Genomic DNA, 13,318 nt, shown 5'->3' with positions numbered 1-13,318 from the left:
GATCTATCATTAACATGTGCTTCTCTGGATAATGTTATATGAAGCACCATTACTTCAAACGAGTTATACTTGAAGAAATACTGAAAACATTGTTATAAATTGAAGCAACACCTCCCCCTTTACCTTTTGGACGTGGCTCATGTTTATAACAGTACACTTGGGGGGTAGACTCATTTAAAATAATGTAATCATCAGGTTTGAGCTCTGTTGTCAAACAGAGCACATCTAGGTTATGATCAGTGATCATATCATTTACAAAATGTGCTTTTGTAGAAAGGGACCTGATATTCACTAAGCCAAGCTTTATCATTTGTTTATCCGTATTACATGTTTTTTATTTGTTGAACATAAATTTCATTGTTACGTGACACAGTCTCTATAGTGTGATATCTAGGTGAAAGAGTTTCTATGTGCTGAGAATTAACTGATTTCTGTGACATGAAGCGGCTAGCAGACGGTCGGTTTAGCCAGTCTGTCTGCTTCCTGATCTGGGCCCCAGTTAGTCAAGTACAAACTCTAAGACTATGGCGGGATGAAGACCATTTATTTTCAACAGGTCAGGTCTGCCCCAAAAACTCGTCCAATTGTCTATGAAACCTATGTTATTCTGCGGGCATGTATTTACGTTTAGCATTAGCCAGCACTTTTAAATTTGCCAAGATGTCAGGCGCTTTGGCTCCTGGACATTGGACTATGGTGGCTGGTGTCTCTATTTTCATGTTCCATTCAATAGAATCACCAATAACTAGAGCACTTTGATCAGGTTTCTCAGTGGGTGCGTCACTGAGTGGGGAGAACCTGTTTAATGTTTTGATCGGAACGGTAGAGCGGTGTTTTGACCCATGACTATGCCGCCTCACAGTCACCCAGTTGCCCTGCTGCAGAGGCATTGTAACCGGAACCGAACAATGTACAGGACTCCCTGAGCTAGTCGCATCCTAAGCTGTATTTAGAGCCCTCACATTCTTACTGTCCTCAATTAAAGTTTGGATGCGTGTCTCTAATTCTGAAATCTTCTCTGTCAGCCTAACTATTTCCCTGCATTTATCACGTGAATCCCTCGTCACCGACAGAGAGAGATAAACTATACATGTGGCAAGCGGTGCAAACAACAATAGCAGGAGAAGAAGCCATTACTCACCGTGATTGATGAATGATTCTTACTTACTACAGTTGTTTGATGAACTTGTGAAAAAAACAGAGCGAGAGAGAAAATAAACGGAGCAAAAGAGAGAGAGAAAAAAAAAACAGCAATAGGCGCAAACGTAAACGCTAATGACAAGCTAACCGGCTAACGAATGCTAACGCTCTGCAGGTGCGCTGCACTCGCGGTTTTAGAATAAAAGTGAACAATCAAATTAATCAGATTAGGTTGAAAGATAATATCAGAAATATGGTGGGAATTAAGTTATATTTTATCACTTTAAACAACAGAGAGTGATAGTATAGATAGAGATTCTACAGAAATGCGAGGCTACACAGAGCTACAATCACAAACCAGCAGCACGTCAGACAGGAAGCAGGAATAACAAACATAGTCCTTCAATTTTCTTGGGGGTCTCTTTTCTCTTTGGGATCTTCTCAGCCCAACAAGAGAATCATGTCTCTCTTCAGCACTCAACTCATGTTGTACTGACTCATCAGCACCTTCCTCCGCTAAAGAACAACCCTCTTCAATCTCGCTCTCAACAAGTTCATCTTTTAGCGAGTCACCTGGGTTCATTTAAACCTCGTGCTTGTTTGACACACTGTGACTCAAGAAGGAATCAGGGATGTCTTGCGATGCTGTCCCCAACTGAAACTCTGGGGCATGAGGATTCAGAGACATATGTGGACTCTCAGCTTCCACAATTTCACCACAACGATCTTCTTCTAAGTCACTTTTACGCAGTCTGCGTGGACATGTCTCTGCAACTGTGGGAACTTCATCATCCTCAGATGGACTAGTTGGAAGAAACCCACATGGGAGCAAAAGATCTCTGCACAATACGCTCAGGGCCATCACCATTCTCAGGCCGAACGACGTAAACAGGAATCTCTGTATTTAGCTGCTTTGTCACCACATATACAGTGGATTCCCTGCGATCTTGTGTTTTCTTCGAATGTTGACGTTCTTTACTAGGACACGATCGCCAACGTCAACCGAAGCAGCTGTAACTTTCTTATCCCATCTGGCCTTATTCATCAATTGCCTCTTTTCAGCATTTTGAACAGCCAGTTGGTAGGCGTACCTCAAGCTTCACTTCAGCTCAATGACATAATGAGTGTGAGTTTTGGAATTATACCCCTTCGGGATGATCCCAAAGCAAAGGTCAATTGGAAGACGAGGTTGGCGTCCGCACATTAAAAGAAAAGGAGACTCACCAGTCGTGTCATTCCTAGTACAATTATATGTGTGCACTAGGGGACGGGCATATTTTCTCCAATGTTCCCTTTTCTTATCACTCAGGGTTCCCAGTAGATCAAGAAGGGTTCGGTTAAACCTTTCTACTGGGTTTCCCCATGGGTGATAAGGTGTAGTGTAGGATTTTACCCCAGCTATTGTACACAACTCCTTCACGAGCTCAGACTCAAAATTGGCCCCCTGATCACAATGTATTATTTTTGGGAAACCAAAATGGCCAACCAGGTTCTCCCACAACACAGAGGCCACAGTCTTGGCCGTTTGGTCCTTTGTAGGAAATGCCCAAGAGTACTTTGTGAAATAGTCAGTGATGACTAAGATGTTACGGGTGTCACTTGAGTCTGGCTCTAATGAAAGGTAATCAATGCAGACTAGCTCCAAGGGAGCATAAGCTTTGATGTTCACTAGCTCTGCAGCCCTTTGAGCACGGGCCTTTCTCTTAATGCATCGCAAACAAGTTCTGCACTTTAGCTCCACATATTCTGCCATTTTAGGCCAATAAAGCCTGGCTTGTGCAAGCTCCAAAGTTCTTTCATAACCCATATGCCCAGTTTCATCATGAACTCCTTCAAGAGCTCTGTCTCTGAAGCTCGGGGGAACGACCAACTGCCCATATTTTTGTCCATACTGATCGGATACCATACGGTACAGCACACCATCTAGTAAACTTAATCTGGATCTTTCCCTCAGCATTAGACTCACTTATTTCGACTCATTGAGTCTATCTGCATGAGTTAGTTTCCCCAGACTCCACAAGACTAATTACCCTTCCGATGGCTACATCCTCTCTTTGTAGCTTGTACCAATCAGCTGGAGTCATACTAGGTAGAGCAGTCTGTCCAGGCAAGACTTCAGGATCTATCAAATCATCAGGAACTACATCTTCATCGCAAAGTAACATTTCCACAGCCACATTCAGGATAACCCTGCCTTCCAGCGAGTCTCCCTCCTCACACTGCTGTAGAGTATGCAAATCACAAGATACAGAGTGTGGCAAACACACAGCTTTGATCTCTCCCTGACCAAACTTTTCAAACTCAGTAGATGCACATTCTGCTTTGCTCAACAAACTTGCAATTCGTTCATCTATCTGGATGGTCTCTGCGTCGTCAGTAAGTGGTTCTTGAGGACGTCGAGATAGCCTGTTCGCATCTACAGTAGTTTTGCCCACTCTGTACTTAATATCAAGATCGTACATTGACAAAGCTGCGAGCCACCTATGGCCAGCCGCATCCAACTTAACCGTCGTAAGCACATACACTAACGTGTTGTTGTCAGTTAGCACGGTAAACTTTGTGCCGTACAGAAAATCATGAAATTTTTCGCACACAGCCCATTTAAGGGCTAAATATTCTAACTTGTGCACAGGGTAGTTTTTCTCACTTTTCGACAGGCCGCGACTGGCATAGGCGATCACTCTAGCCTTTCCATCTTGAACCTGATATAAAGCGGCACCAAGGCCATTGACGCTGGCATCAGTGTGAAGAATATGGGTAACTTCCAATCTGCAAAACCCAGAACAGGCGCAGTTGTAAGCTTCTGAATGATAGTGTCAAATGCAACTTGACATTCATCATCTCATTTCGACTGTGCTTTACCCTTAACACGATAAGATGGTGATAACCATCTAGTGGAAAATTTGCCTTGAAGTAGGACGTTCAGCGGCTTAACTATCCGGGAATAGCCCTCGACAAAACGCCTGTATTATCCGGCAAAACCGAGGAATCCCCTCAGATCCCTGACAGCCTTCGGAATGGGCCATTCCTTTATGGCAGAAATATTGTCTGGATCGGGGTGTATACCTTGGGCAGAAATAACATGCCCTAGATATTTGACAGAAGTTTGAAAAAATCTACACTTGGAAGGTGCCAACTTCAGTCCAAAAGCAGAAATCCGTTGGAGAACCTTCATGAGCCTATCCTCATGCTGTTCAAGTGTGTCAGAAAAAAATTATTAAGTCATCAAGAAAAGCTATGACTTCCTGCAAATTCAAACCTGCCATGACTTTCTCCATGGTTCTTTGAAACGTTGCAGGAGAATTTGTCAGTCCTTGGGGTAAACGTCCAAATTGCCAGTTTCCAAATGGCGTAGTGAATGCTGTTTTGGGACGGTCACTTTCTTCTACCTCCATCTGATAGTATCCACTTTTTAAATCTAGGACCGAAAACCACTTGACAACCAAGTAAACGTCTCCTCAATCCTTGGGAGAGGATATGTGTCTCTTTTAGTCAGTTTATTGAGTTTGCGATAATCGACCACAATTCTTAAATCTCAATTTTTCTTCCTCACCAGTACAACTGGGGAAGCGTAAGGACTGTTAGATTCCTCAATGATCTCACTAGCAAGCAAATCTAACAGATGTTTGCTCAAATCTTCAAAATCAGCTGGTGAGACCCAACGGGTACGCTCTTTAAAAGGGATGTGGTCAATCAGCTCTATCCGATGTGCTACACCTGACACATGTCCCACATCAAGATCATGTCTGACGAACGCACTTGACACTTCCCAGTTTATTCTTTCAATTATGTGAGCTTTGAACTCCCCAGAAATAGGAGAGTCACCAAAGTCCAGAGTCACAGGATCCTCTGTCTTAAACAAAAGGTTTGCCATCAGGCATGTGGTGGCTTGTGAAGTGCCAGTATCATCAAAAAGAGGCACAGTCCAGTCCACCACTCAACACTGTAGGGTCACACTGTGATCTGAAACATTTCGGATGACTATCTTGATTTTATTCCGTGCACAGAGCTCTGCTTGTATCAATTTACACTCCACAACTAAACCACCAGGAATGTGATGCATCAAGGGCTCGTCAATAATCATCGTCTTATTCATGCCACAATCTTTCACTCGGTACACACCTCACACTTTTCCCCTTTACTGATAGTTACAGACTTCCTGCCCGACAGTCTAACTGGGGTAGTGTGCTGTGCCCGTTTACAAGGTGTCGAAGTACTGTCACACAAGCGATAAGCAGCCATCCAGTTGGCACTGATACTGTAGGTAATCATTTCCCTGCAGCAGCCTATAATCTTGAACAAGATGGCGGAGTACATTTGTACCCACTAGTAAGGGTAACCGAGCATTGTAGGCCTGATCAGGGCAGACCAACGCTAGTGCAGCAACGACTGCATCTGTTCCATGCAGTTCCAAATCGGACCAACGCTAGTGCAGCAACAGACTGCATCTGTTCCAAATCGACTTCCCCATTAGGCTTAGGGTGATGTCCAGAAAACATTCTCAATTTTGGGGTTGAGGGGACTTGTGCCTATTATTCGGGGTCATGTTTCACCACGTGTTCCACCACTAATCGCTGCACCTCTTGTGGTATGGTGAAAGTGACTGGAGTTTCGTGCATCAAGCTTCCTTCCATAGGGGATACATCATCTTGGATTGCAAACGAGACTTTTGATGCTGAATTTGCAGCTACAGTCGGCATCACTCGTGGCCTTGCATCACAAAATGTTCTTGTAGCAGGGGTTGAAGTTATAGGGCTCTTGCCAGCCTTGTGTGCAAGCTTAGTCACCACCTGCTGGCTAAGATCATTTACATTTACACAATGTAGTTGGGCTAAATTTTCTATTTGCGCCATCAGCTGATCCGCCATATCATCCAAAGTCTGAACTGTGTCTCTCGGTATTGGTGTTGGAGCGCTAGATTCACGTCGCACATATTTTATCTGTCTACCATCTAGTGGTACAACACCCCATACATTTTGGCAGTCAGCATTCAAATATTCTTCTTCAGCAATTAATGGGGTGGTAACCTCCTGAAATTCACAAAGAAGCCCCCCTGAGGATCTGTCACCTAACCACTCTATTTTCTTCACCTCATCAAGATGGTCAAAGAATCTCCTCACATCTGTGAGAATAGTGTTTGGATCTACCTTAGTAAGTATTACGGACCTCTCAGGATCAAAATTATGTTGCTTGCACAGATGCATTGTGAAAAGAAAAGAGGAAATAAAACACAATAAATGTATCAGTAATAAAAAATTGTTCAAAGCAGTTAGGATCAAAATTGATCACACGTGCAGCCCCACGTTGGGCGCCAAAGTTTTCTCTCTATTCTGTAACCCGCACGTCGGATTTATATCAATGAAAAGGAGGAAAAATATCTACTGGGTCTAAGCTCACCAAATATGTATACATTTCTATTACAGTATTTGGAGTCTCGGGTTCGGTATCTCACACTAAACACATAATAAAAAAAATTGTGTTTATGAAATTTGTCTGCACTTGATGCAATTCAGATCTAAATTTAATCACTAACAGGCACATGCACATAAATCAGTTTTAACGTGCACTTTTTGTGTTCAGTGTCTTTTTTTTTCTTATACTGCACTGCAGTATGCTTGAAAACCTTTTCACATATTCAAAACAAAACAAAAAAAAATCTTTAGTTGATTACAATTCAGCCCTTGACCAGTAAAGCTGTCAGTCAACAATTACAATTGAAGAAAGAAAAATAAGAGAAAAAAAATAATATGGCAACAACAAAATGTGGATGAATACCAAAGTCCTGAATGAAGTAGGAATGTTTTTTGGCTCAGTTCAGTCAATGTGTGTGTATGAGTGCCTACAGAATCCTTGCCGGAACGAAGATGAAGAAACTTTTCCTTCCTTACGAACGAGCCCTCTGATTGCACAATCCATTCGTAGTGAAATCCAACTCGTTTCTCCCCTCCTGGCGTGAATCCAAAACAACCACGTTGCGATAAAACAGTCTGATCTCATCAAGCACACACGGCATGCTCCAATCACTAATGCAATGAAACAGTTCAGGCATATATTTAAAGAAGAAATAGCGAGGATGGAAAAGATTAAGTGACAGACGAAATGTGGCTCGCATCTCTCTCACCACGAGCTGGCGTGCAAGTGACGTCAGCCAAAACTTCATTAACTTCACATAACACTGATAACTTAAACTTACAACATTATTTCCGCAAAAATTATTGTATAAACATGTTTAACAATTCTACTAATATAACAAAAACAATTTACATTTGTCCTTTTGTGCACTTTGTCCGCTTCATGAACATAATTAATCATCCACATAATCTTACATTAACAACCTAATATGCATAACAAATATGTGGAAAATAAGAATGATTGTGACTTACCTAATGCAATTAAACAGTTCATGCATATATTTAAAGAAGTAATGGTGAGGATGGATAAGATTAAGCGAGCCACGCGCACAAGTGACGTCAGCAACCATCGAAATCATCGACCATTCTGTTTCACAACAAAATTAAATACAAGTATACAAAAAATAAATTTACTTTACGTGTTATGCATCAAGCAAGAAAAATAAAATACATACATGAAAAAAATTATCAGAAATATTGACAGAAATATTCCATCAATCCATCAACTCAATTATTTGAGTGAGTTACACCAGCATGGGATGCTGGTTGCTGGTTTGCTGGTCCCCAGCATGGGATGCTGGTTTCTGGTTTGCTGGATCCCAGCATGGGATGCTGGATGCTGGTTTTCTGGTCCCCAGCACGGTAAGCATGTGTGCTGGTGGACCAGCGTAAGGTATGTTTTGCATGCTGGGACCAGCTTGGGATGCTGGTGTGCTGGTGGACTAATATTTGTTGTCTTTTGGGTGCTGGCATAATCCCAGCAAGGCCACAACAAAACTTGTGTATGTGTTACATATCATGTTTCTTTTGAAGTTGGTTTGTTTATAGTTAAAGAACAAACACTTTTCCAAATAAATTTTTATAAATTATTTAATAAAGAAAAACACAAGTTGCTGGTTACATGTTTGCACAGTGTCCCCAAATCCCCAGTGTTAAACAAACACTGCTCAGTTTCCACATGGTCCTGATCGATAGAGAGTAAAAGTAACACTGAAGCAGTGTTGTAGTTAGTAAAATAAAGTAGGGTGTGCTGGTGGACTAATATTTGTTGTCTTTTGGGTGCTGGCATAATCCCAGCAAGGCCACAACAAAACTTGTGTATGTGTTACATATCATGTTTCTTTTGAAGTTGGTTTGTTTATAGTTAAAGAACAAACACTTTTCCAAATAAATTTTTATAAATTATTTAATAAAGAAAAACACAAGTTGCTGGTTACATGTTTGCACAGTGTCCCCAAATCCCCAGTGTTAAACAAACACTGCTCAGTTTCCACATGGTCCTGATCGATAGAGAGTAAAAGTAACACTGAAGCAGTGTTGTAGTTAGTGAAATAAAGTAGATTCACTCTACAAGTGATGACTGAGCATTAGTGATGACACCTACGATTAACAAGCAGAATCACTGAGAATAAGAGGAACAACAAGAACAGAACAAGGTGAAGAGGTGAGCAGAAACACATCAACTACTTATAGCAACACAGCCTTAAATGAAATCAATATCTCACCAGATGATGATTAAACAACTGCAAAAACAGAATTACCATATTCACTTATTGCAAACCAATTTGGTTTTATTTCTTTCATATGCTACATGTACAAAGGTTGTTGAAGTATGTTACCATTATGGTAATTAATGTTCCTTTTAGTCTGGCTCTTGGCCATTGACTTTGTAGAATTAACTCTATTTCAGCAGTTGCATGCAGAGAGTGCATGCTATCACTATTTTCAATAATATTTCATGGTCCTCACTGCACTGACTTACCTTTTACTTTGTGTACTTTTTGAAATCAGTGACAGACAGCTGGATTTGGACATACAGTAGGTGGACAACCAAAATGACCGCTGCCGTAGGGCCACGGCGTTAACTGCAAGTCAGTCGCATGTTGAAGTTGTTCACGAAACCGCCAGGTGGCGCAAAGGGAAAGTTTGCAAACTGATTGAAATTATGATATTTTATTTTGTAAACGGATATCAAATAACGAGATAAAACAACAATAACATAATAATATAACATTATAACATCCTTAAAAATCATAAGAAAATGTACAGTGAGGGTTAAAGGTCACATATTATACACCTTTCTGGAGTTTTATTTTAGGTTTTGATGTCCTTAAGAATATATATTTGCGGTATAAGTACCAAAAAACATCTAAATATATTTTTACAGCTCCTTTCTCAGGTGCTCTGCTAAGAACAGGTCGATTTTGGCCTGTCTAATTAATAGTCATAAGCCTCTCTTCTGATTGGCCTGTTGTTTTCTGAGTGACGCACGGCCAGGCCAACCACAGGTAACACATGTATGCATGTAGCCTGCTATGACAAATAGAAAAATAGAAACACCTGTAAATAGAAACACCTGTAATGATGGCCACTGCTGAGGGAAATGTTTTCCGGCCTTACATGTTTGAGCCGGACTCAGAAACCGAATCGGTGACGACAGGATACAGCCAACCACCTCCTCAAATGCGCTTACAACAGGATGTTTCAGAATGGTAATTAATTTTGTATTTTTTAAAAAACCGAATGCAGTAATCTACGTAACTATTGTTTTCCTACTGACACTTGATGTCAGCATCAAGTTAGCAACACCTTAGCATCATGTTAGCGTTGCATAACCGTTTACAAACTATTATTTCAGATTATGCTGGCTCCATAATGTAACATAAAATGTGTGAGAATAGTGTAAAATAAAATGTGTGAGAAGTTTACTTATGGGTTGCGGACATTACATAATGCCTGTTACATTACAGTACATAAAATTTCACTTACCACATAACACAGAGTAAGGAGAGATGACTGAGGATGACTGCGAATGATTTGCAGATCCTGAGCACCACTGAAAAAAACATCTAATCTTCTGCGATCGCGAATCTCGAAAGTGAAACTAAAGCGATCGTGCATTCAAAAGCAGTTTCAATGCCAGGCATAATAGCGGCTCCCTGCCTGATGCCCGCAACTGAAACAGTATAATTACCCAATAATATAACTGCGAGAGAAAATATTGAAATACATATTTTCCTCTCATCTCGTATGTATTAACTTTAGGGGTTCCGTAGTGCACGTCATTTTGTTTCCGAACATGGTATTGGGATGCAGCCGGATTAATGCCTGTTATATTACAGTACATAAAATTTCACTTACCACATAAACAGAGTAAGGAGAGATGACTGAGAATGATGGCGAATTGCAGATCCTGAGCACCACTGACAAACATCAACTCTTGTAAAATGTGTGGTAAGTACTGCTGCTCCATAATATAAACAAAGTACGTTCGATCGTGAATCTCGAAAGTGAAACTAAAATCGTGCATTCAAAAGCAGTTTCAATGCCAGGCATAATAGCGGCTCCCTGCCTGATGCCCGCATTTTAAACAGTATAATTACCCAATGATATAACTGCGAGAGAAGTTACATGGGGAGGATCACGATGCCGGCTCAACATCGTGAAGTCTATCAGCCATCGGCGATGGATGATGGCATCGTCTATCGGCCCAACCCTAGTTCGGAAGCCTGTGAAATGATGTAGTTTCCTGACATCCATTGACTGAACAGCGTTTTCTTGTCATATTTCCGTGTTGTTGTTGCTCAGCAATGGCATGGACGCGATGTTGTCTGGGGTTTTGGCAAAAGGAGGGTGGGACGGTGGGCAGTGCTCAGGGTGGTGACTGAAGGTGGTGACTGTGTAGTTCTGACGTCACCTTTTTACGGAAGTCACAACGGCTCGTGAAAAGGCACAGCTACTTTATGCAAGCTGTGTGCATTTGTCTGTGGATTGATTGTTTTGAAACTTATATGGTAGTTGCATAGCCCTTAGACCTCAGTTTTGACAATATGGGACCTTTAATTTCAAAATGTGGGATAGTCGTAGGCTGCAGCCTAACGCATCAAAAATAAAAAATAAAATAAATAAAAAGATTTAAATTTACACAAAGGCTCTTACTGCATGTTATGGTTATTAAACAGTCATTATGAAAACCATTAAAATTACACAATTTCCTTATGTTGTATTAAGGTGCTTTCATTTCAATCTACAGGCTAAAGTTTTTGAACAAAAAATCCTGAATTGGCCGTTGGTCCTCTGCACAAGGCTGCAAGTTCATGAGACTCTATTCGCATCGCAATTTACTCTGACTCACACTATAAAAAAAGAAAATAAAAAACAAATAAATAAAACCTTGAACAAAATAAGTTGTGAGAAATCAAGATTAATAGGCTAAAACTGCGACATGAAAAATGCCTAGAAATCCTAGAAAAAGTAGAATTAATGAATAACACGGCTTTACACTTTCCAATTGCATGTAATGTAACTCGAGCTGGTCCACGCCAAGGTCTACTTTTGCGTGCATATGATACGCCGATCCTTCCCATTAACTTAGTGGAGAGCAGTTGCTATGACACTCAGAATGGTTCATTTGGCAACGATACAAGCACGAGAGGTCAGAGATGGGCACTCGAGTTAGTGACTCGGACTTGAGTCGCACTCGAGTCGCATTTTTATAGACTTCAGACTTGACTCAGACTCGACCTGAAATGACTCCAGACTTGACTCAACTCAAGGAAAAGGACTCGTGGATATTTTAAAAGCAACTCGAGTCGTTTATCCTTAAATACTTATATAACTGATATTCAAAAGGCAGACCCCATCTGCACCCTGGCATCCATCCGGATCGCGAGCCGTAACACAGCACCATTTTAAGTGAGTAGTGCGTCAAAACAGCGAAGCAGATCACATAACAAGCGCTCAGGGTCGTTTATGGTACTGTGTAGTTCTGACGTCACCTTTTTACGGAAGTCACAACGGCTCGTGAAAAGGCACAGCTACTTTATGCAAGCTGTGTGCATTTGTCTGTGGATTGATTGTTTTGAAACTTATATGGTAGTTGCATAGCCCTTAGACCTCAGTTTTGACAATATGGGACCTTTAATTTCAAAATGTGGGATAGTCGTAGGCTGCAGCCTAACGCATCAAAAATAAAAAATAAAATAAATAAAAAGATTTAAATTTACACAAAGGCTCTTACTGCATGTTATGGTTATTAAACAGTCATTATGAAAACCATTAAAATTACACAATTTCCTTATGTTGTATTAAGGTGCTTTCATTTCAATCTACAGGCTAAAGTTTTTGAACAAAAAATCCTGAATTGGCCGTTGGTCCTCTGCACAAGGCTGCAAGTTCATGAGACTCTATTCGCATCGCAATTTACTCTGACTCACACTATAAAAAAAGAAAATAAAAAACAAATAAATAAAACCTTGAACAAAATAAGTTGTGAGAAATCAAGATTAATAGGCTAAAACTGCGACATGAAAAATGCCTAGAAATCCTAGAAAAAGTAGAATATTAACTTGGAATGTTTAGATTACATTTAAGGAGGTGTGCATTATGCCATAAAAAAATAAAACGATTGAAAAGGTGGCTTATTGTTGAGTGTTATAGGCTAGGCCTAGTTCTAACACATATTTGGCACTATAGTCACATTAATGTCACAAATGATAGGCCCTCGAGCCGTAACACAGCACCATTTTAAGTGAGTAGTGCGTCAAAACAGCGAAGCAGATCACATAACAAGCGCTCAGGGTCGTTTATGGTAAATATCTTTCAGTGCAATATCCTCTAGTGTTTTTATCAAAAGCCAAACGATCTTTATTCCAGCCCTTTCAGCTCTGTGCTCTTTCTCTTTCTCCGGACGCGCACCGGCGCCAAGTTCAATAGCTGCGGATGACACGGTTATTTTAACAACAACAGAAACAACAAAACACAGCAGAAAACAACAATGCTGCAAATATAGTTATTTTTCATACTATCTATTTATCTATCTATAACCTATGACTCTGACTGTTCAAACCAGATGTGACAAGACATTTCTGATCTACATTTAGCATTATTAATCTATAGGCTAAGAACACTGCAAAAAAGAATCATGTCATTATAATTGGGAAAATTGTTGTTAGATGGCTAGGATAGAACTTAAACTTTGAAATTGTTAGTTATCCTTATTTTCTGCTCAAGATGAGAACGTTTTGCTTATTGTAGCTACATTGTTT

The sequence above is a fragment of the Sinocyclocheilus anshuiensis genome, unplaced genomic scaffold, assembly GCF_001515605.1.
Source record: "Sinocyclocheilus anshuiensis isolate Anshui unplaced genomic scaffold, SAMN03320099.WGS_v1.1 scaffold1859, whole genome shotgun sequence".
In the NCBI taxonomy this organism is placed as follows: domain Eukaryota; kingdom Metazoa; phylum Chordata; class Actinopteri; order Cypriniformes; family Cyprinidae; genus Sinocyclocheilus; species Sinocyclocheilus anshuiensis.
The sequence above is the reverse complement of the archived record's forward strand: the minus strand, read 5'-3'. Positions refer to the sequence as shown.